Genomic DNA, 7814 nt, shown 5'->3' with positions numbered 1-7814 from the left:
TTTGGCAGTTTTGAGCAGATTAAATCCCAGGTATTTCAGCCTCTCTCTCCTCCTTGCCGGCTGGGCCAGTGAAGGACACATTTTCTCATAGAGAGGGCAGAATATGCCACTTGTACCACCAAGGCCAGCTTACCTGTCCACAAAGGGCCATGCTCAGCCCAGGCCATAGAGGCAGCAGCCCCTCTAGAGAGCTAGTTGAATGATGTTGGGGAGGAGAACACAAGAGCAATTTCCCAAGGATGCTTGGCACTGCCCTGCCTTCCCTTCCCAGGAGGGTAGTAAGGAAGGACGTCCCTTCTCAGGAACAGGACCGAGAAAGGAAATCAGCCTTCCACGCTATGCTGTGCCTCTCTTCCTCCCATTACATGGCCACGGTATTCTTGACCCTCTCAGACCCTCCGCGATTCCCTGTAAATAAATAGCGCCGCCCTACCCACATTTCCCACACCTAGGATCTCCTGTGGGTTGTCTTTTCTGTCACTGTTCTGGCACTCAGCTCTGCTGCCAACAATGGAAAATGAAATTTGAAAAATTTCCATTTGCAGTAGCTTTTTTTTTTTTTTTTTGGCTGTGATTGTAACTCTTCCCCCCACCCCCTAAAATACAGGCAATATATTATCTCATATAAAGACAAATTCAGAGTTAGGACAGTTCTAGGTTATTAAATTTAGCAGCTTAACAATATTATCTATCAGGAACCTGGTTCTTTCTACCTCTCCACTATTCCTTCTTCAGCAAGCTGCTATATCTCCTTAGGATGACTAACCTCATACGACCTTAACCTTTTGATCTTAGTTCGCCAACCAGGGATCCAACCCTGGCTCCCTACAGTGGAAGCACAGAGTCCCAATCACTGGACCACCAGGAAAATCCTTGCAATAGAATTTTTAAAAACAATATTAACTACTTTGGGAAAATTTTCACAAATTATGTGTAAGATCTCAGCACTGAAGTCTATAAAATATGGCTGAGGAAAAAAATATATATATATATTGCTGAGAGAAATTCCAGAAGTCCTAAAGAAATGGAGTGCTCTATTCACGGATTGGAAGACTCGATATTGTTGAGATATCAGTTCCCTCCAAAATGATTTTTAGATGCAATTCAATCTCAATCATAATCCCAGCAGATTCTTTCCTAAAAATTGACATGTTGATTCTAAAATTTTTATGGAAATGCAAAGGACCTAGGATATTCAAAGCATCTTAAAAGGAAGAACAAAGTGGAGAATTTGCCTACCTGTCATTATGAATTACAAGACTACAGTAATTGAGATATTGCAGCACTATCATAAGGATAAATGACAATGGAATAGAAAACAGAAATAGACCCACAATTAAGCAGACATTTGATTTTTTTTATAAAGTCACCAAAGCAATCCAAAGGGAAAAGGGAAGTCTTTTTAATGATTCATTTTAGAACAACTGAAAATTAATATTAAAAAATTAATTATTCCCTCCCTCACACCATTCATAAAACTTGATTTGCAATGAATCATAGACTTCAATCAAAAGTTAAAATTCTACAAGAAAATATAGGCAAATATCTTTGAGACTTGGAGGTAGGTAAAGGTATCTTTAAAAAGATAATAGAAAGAAATAACTTTTTTTAAAGTTATGGAACCCTTTATGAATTTGCATGTCATCCTTGCTCAGGGGCCATGCTAATCTCATTATCATTTCAATTTTAGTGTATGTGCTACCAAAGTGAGCATGAAATGACTACTTTTTAAAAGTTTGAAGAATTAGACTTCACAAAAATGAAATCTGCTCATCAAAATACACCATTTGGTGTAGTATAGACAAGACTTCCATTAGTTCAGTCATTCAGTCATGTCTAACTCTTTTCAACCCCGTGAACTGCAGCACGCCAGGCTTCCCTGTCCATTAACACCTCCCAGAGCTTACTCAAACTCATGTCCACTGAGTCAGTGATGCCATCCAACCATCTCATCCTCTGTCGTCCCCTTCTCCTCCTGCCTTCAATCTTTCCCAGCATCAGGGTCTTTTCCAATGAGTCAGTTCTTTGCATCAGGTGGCCAAAGTATTGGAGTTTCAGCTTCAGCATCAGTTCTTCCAATGAATATTCAGGACTGATTTCCTTTAAGATGGACTGGTTTGATCTCCTTGTAGTCCAAGTGACGTTCAAGAGTCTTCTCCAGCACCGCAGTTCAAAAGCATCAATTCTTCAGCGCTCAGCTTTCTTTATAGTCCAACTCTCACATCCATACATGACTACTGGAAAAACCATAGCTTTGACTACATGGACCTTTGTTGACAAAGTACTGTCTCTGGTTTTTATTATGCTGTCTAGGTTGGTCATAGCTTTTCTTCCAACGAGCAAGTGTCTTTTAATTGCATGGCTGCAGTCACCATCTGCAGTGATTTTGGAGCCCCCAGAAATAAAGTCTGTCACTGTTTCTACTGTTTCCCCATCTATTTGCCATGAAGTGAATACCATGGAGGTAGTCATTCCTTTCTCCAGGGGATCTTCCCAAACCAGGGATCAAACCTGGGTCCCCCGCACTGCTGGCGGGTTCTTTACCAGCTGAGCCACCAGGGGAGCCTAGACAAGACTTAGGCTGTGGGAAAATATTTGCAGAATGTATTTGACAAAGGACTTGCAGAATATGTAAAGAATCCCTACAACCCAATAAAAAATAAAATCCCAATTTTTCAAATAAAGATTTGAATAAAAACTTAATAAAGGGAGATATACAGATGGCCAAGAAACACATGAAAAACTGCTTAGCATCATTCATCATCGGGAAAATGCAAAATAAAACCCTCAACGACACCAATACACACCTACCAGAACAACAAATTAAAGACTGACAACATCAAATGTTGACAAAGAGGTGGAGCAGTCAGAACTCTCAGACATTGTTGGTAAGGATATAAAATGGTACAACCACCTTGGATAAAGATCTGGCAGTTTCTTAAAACAAAAGCCACCTATGATCCAGCAGGTTCACTTCTAGCTATTTAACGAAGAGAAATGAAAGTATGTGTCCTCAAAACAACTCATACAAAAGTGTTCACAGACACTTTATTCATAATCTCTGAAAACTAGAAATAGTTCCAGTGACTATCAACAGAATAATACATAATTCTTCTGTTATATTCGTATAATGGGACGTGACTTAGCAATAAAATGGGATTAATCACCAATACATACAACATCATGAATAAATCTCCCATCTTGCCAAGAGGAAAAAACTAGACATGAAGAGTACCTATAATATGATTTTAATTATATGAAGTACTAGAACAGGCAAAACTAATCTATGATGGGGAGAATACTTAGGTGGGGAGAGGAAGGGACCCACTAGGAATGAGAATAGAAAACTTTCTGGGGTGATGGCGATATACTGTATCTTGATAGAGGTTTGAGTTTTATAGGTACAGGCATCTGTCAAAATTCACCTAATATATTAATATAATTAAGATTTGTGCCTTTTTTATGGGTTTCCCAGGTGACTCAGTGGTAAGGTTCAATCCCTGAGTGGCGCAGATCCCCTGTAAAAGGAAATGGCAATCCACTCCAGTATTCTTGCCTGGAAAATTCCATGGACAGAGGAGCCTGGCAGGACAAGATAAACAAATATTGAACTTCAGTTAATTATATACATCCTAAAGTGTTTAGGGGTAAATTATGCTAATGTCTGCAATTTTCCTTGAAATGGTTTAAGAATTCTTTCTCTTTTTGTTTGTTTTTTGTTTCATCCATGCCGTATGGCTTGCAGGATCTTAGTTCCCAACCAGGGACTGAACCCAGGCCTGCAGCAGTGAAAGCACAGAGTGCTAACCACTGTACAGGCACGCATGCTAAGCTGCTTCTGTCGTGTCCAACTCTGTGTGACCCTACGGACTGTAGCCCTCCAGGCTCCTCTATCCATGGGATTCTCCAGGCAAGAACACTGGAGTGGGTTGCTAACCACTGTACTGCCAGGGAATTCCCTCAAAAAAAATTTTTAATGGAGGGATAGGTGAATAGGTGGGTGGGTGGATGGATGCATGGATGGATGGATGGAAAGGAAGAGAAAGAGAGAGATGCACAGATACATGATTAAACAGGATGAAATGTTAATTGTAGAACCTCAGTGGTAGGTATGTGAAAACTCATATGCAATTCTTTTTCAAATATTCTGTATATTTAAAATTTTTCATAATAAAATGTTTTGGAGAAAAAAGGCAAATAAATCTTCGTCAACCCAGTCTGGACTAATTTCCCTCTTTCTAAAAGACCACTGAGCTCCACGCCCTTAGTCACATCATTCACTGAAAATCATTGTTGAGCCACCATCACTCAGACACTCATCCCAATCTACCCAATCCTTCTCCTCCCTTTTCCAAACCCTCCCCCCAGGCTCTCTGGAACTCCCACTCTACCAGTTCTGGAAATCTCCCCCCACTTCCTGGCCCTAATGGAAACCAAGCTCTCCCCTGAGATACTGCTTCCTGCTCAAGAAGAAGCTATATTTTCTCTTATATTCCAAGCACCTCAGAGCTGGGAGGTGTAGGGTGGGGTGTTAATTTCCCTCATTCCCCATGACTCCTTCAAAGTCATCTTTCTTCCTTCCTCCCTTAAAAACTCGAGTTCTGGACTTCCCCAGGGGTCCAGTAGTTAGGAATCCGCCTGCCAATGCAGGGAAGGCAGATTTGATCCCTGGCCCAGGAAGGTCAGATCTTCCTGGTGTGTTCCTTGTGAACTGGGTGTCCCCTGGTGTGCTCCCTGCACTGGGCTTCCCTGGTGGCTCAGTGGTAAAGAATCTGCCTGCAGTGCAGGAGATTTGCGGGAGATATGAGTTCCATCCCTGGGTCAGGAAGATCACCTGGAGAAGGAAATGGCCACCCACTCCAGCATTCTTGTCTAGAGAATGCCATGGACAGAGGAGACTCGAGGGCTATAGACCATGGGGTCACAAAGGGTCAGACACAACTGAGCAACTAAACAACCACCACCAGGAAGATTCCATGTGGCGTGGGGCAACTAAGCCCATGCACCATAACTATTGAGCCCCAACCCTAGAGCCAGTGCTCCACAGCAACAGAAGCCACTGCCACTAGAGAAAGCCGGAGCACAGCAACGGAGACCCAGCACAGCCAAAGGAAAAAAAAAAAAATCCCTCTGGTTTCTTCTAAGTTCAAACCAACTAGCTAACCCTTTATGCCTCTCCCCAGTGGGCCCACCTGCCTCCTGACCAACCTCCTAGTTCACTGGGAACTCTAGCTTCAGGCTGGGCCCATGGGTCACTCCTACACCCTGTGACCTCACCATCCACAGAGGTGACATTACAAAAAAATAAAATGTCTATTTGGCTGAACCAGGTGTTAGTTGCTACATGCAGGCTCTTTAGTTGTGGCGTGCAAACTCTTGGTTGCAAGCATATGGGCGCTACTTCCCTGACCAGGGATCAGACCCTGGCCCCCTGCACTGGGAGTGTGGAGTCTTAGCTGTTGGATCACCAAGGAAGTCCCAGGGATGACTTTTCAACTCTGGCCTCTCTGTTACTTGACCTCCTCACCTCCAGAGGTATTTGCCTCCACACCATCCCAGTCACTCACTCCCCAGGCACATTCTAGACATTGTCCCAGCTCTGACATCTGCATTTCAGGCATCCCGCCATCAGATAGCATCTCCCTTCCCTCCAGCTCTGACTCTCCTCTCACTGCCCCAATGCTTCACCATCTCCAATCCGACCGTTCCATCATTTTTCCTCCACAGCCTCCTTTCTTATTTCTTTCCTTCCTTCCTAACAAAATATCCTGCCTCCTTTTCCTGATTTGGTTTTTCCTGTAGCATTTGCTACCTTCTAATACCAATAAACCCCGGAGAAGGGCACAGCAACCTACTCCAGTATTCTTGCCTGGAGAATCCCGTGGGCAGAGGAGCCTGGAGGGCTACAGTCCAGAGGGTTGCAAAGTGTCAGACACGACTGAGCGACTAAGCATGAGCAATACCAATGAAACCTACTTATTCATTTTATTGTTGACTTTCTCCATCCAGGAGAACGTATGCTCCATGAGGTGTTCTTGCCTGTTTAATCACTGCCGTAACCTCAGCACCTAGAACTGGGCCATGGCTTGCAATAGGTGCTCAATGAAGGCCTGTAAAGAGAAAGGGAAAAAATGAAGAGAGAGTGGGCCAAGGGGAGACAGCTTTAATTAGAAAACAGAAGCAAGCCCTCAGGAGCACCGTCCCCGTCCCACTTCCCCTCCTGAACCATGTTCTCCTACTCCTTGTGACAACTGGAAGTGTCCCCACTCCTCGCCAAGATCACTTGCTCCACAAGGGCTCTGGATGCCATCTCTCCTCAGCTTCTCAAGAACTGGACTTCTGGACTTCCCTGGTGGTCCAGAGGCTAACACTCTGAGCTACCAATGCAGGGGGCCCAGGTTCTATCCCTGGTCAGGGAACTAGAGCCCAAATGATGCAACTAAAGAGTTCAAATTCTGCAACGAAGATCAAAGATACTGCATGCTGCAACTAAGTGAGATCCAAGGCAGCCAAATAAATAAACAGATATTTTAAAACAAAAAGAAAGAAAGGAACAAAGAACCGGCTCCTGAACTATTCTACCTTCTCTGTCATCTCTAAATTCTCCTTCTGAACGAAATCATTTCACTCACTTCTACCATCTCCCATCTTTTCAAATTCCTCTTTTTACCTCAGATGCATATCCAACTACTGTGCCATTTCTTTGCTCTTTCTGCCTCGATTCCCATTCATTTTCGACCCACGTTAGCAGACATCTCAGCCCAGGAAGTGATATTTGGGATGGGCAATCACGTGCCAGGACAAAACGGAAAAACATAAAAAGGCGGGGTCCCCAGTGATGCTGAGAAAGATAGGACTAGTCCTGGACAGCCCGCCTCCAGGCTTCCATTTGATGTGAGCGAAGAGAGTTCTATCTTGTTTAAGCCATTGATATTTTGGGTTTTCCTTCGTATCAACAGAGTGGATCCTAAATGATAGGTCTTTTTTTTTTAATTTTTAAAATTTATTTTATTTTAAAAAAGGGTTTTGGACTGTGCTGGGTCTTCACTGCTGCGTGTAGACTGTCTCTAGTTGCGGCAAGCGGGGCTACTCTTCGTGTCGGTGCTCCAGCTTCTTATCACGGTGGCTTCTCTTGTTGCGGAACACAGGCTTCAGTAATTGACGTGAGTGGGCTCAGTAGCTGTGGTTCCTAGGGTTAGCTGCTCTGGGCATGTGGGATCTTCCCAGACCAGGGATCAAACCAGGGTCCCTTGCATTGTAAGGTGGATTCTTAACCACTGGCCCACTAGGGAAGCCCCAAAGATGGATTTTATCTCTCCTCTGATTCTCCAGGCCAATGGCTATATTTCTTTTCTTCAAAATGCTTTGCAAACACAGATTCTAAAGAAATGTTTCTTGGAGTAAATGAGATCTGGAAAATTAGGCAGAGGTGTCAAACCAGAGGACGACATGGAGCACTCGCCTAGGGTTGGCAACCAGGGTTCCTCTGTTAGGTCCACCAGTTTGTGGTCATGGTGGATTGAGCAAGGCAAGGGAAAATATACTGAGGAAGTAAGAGGAAGTGAGAAGCTGCAGGTTTGATTCATACTTGGTTTCATTCTGTTTGGTTCTAAGCTGATGAACTTTATCAGTCAGAGGGTGTGATGGAGTTCCACTTATAGGTTTCTTTTCTTTTTGTAGCAGCTTGATATAATTCACATATTATACCATTCACCCATATAGAGTGCACAACTCAGTGGTTTTTAGTATATTCACAGACTTGTGCAACCAACACTACAGTCAATTTTAGAACATTTTCATCACCTCAAAAAGAA

The 7814-nt window shown here is 43.4% G+C and overlaps 1 non-coding gene across 1 annotated transcript; it reads right to left on the bottom strand.

Moving 5' to 3' along the window:
- Positions 1 to 1610: 1610 nt before the first annotated feature.
- LOC114117042 (U6 spliceosomal RNA) lies at positions 1611 to 1714 on the bottom strand. The gene has a single exon (XR_003590837.1). It is a non-coding gene; the product is annotated as a U6 spliceosomal RNA (small nuclear RNA).
- Positions 1715 to 7814: the final 6100 nt, after the last annotated feature.

Source organism: Ovis aries, chromosome 11 (assembly GCF_016772045.2).
Source record: "Ovis aries strain OAR_USU_Benz2616 breed Rambouillet chromosome 11, ARS-UI_Ramb_v3.0, whole genome shotgun sequence".
NCBI classification, from domain to species: Eukaryota; Metazoa; Chordata; class Mammalia; order Artiodactyla; family Bovidae; genus Ovis; species Ovis aries.
Note: the sequence above shows the minus strand (reverse complement) of the source record. Positions and strands in the feature narration are given on the sequence as shown.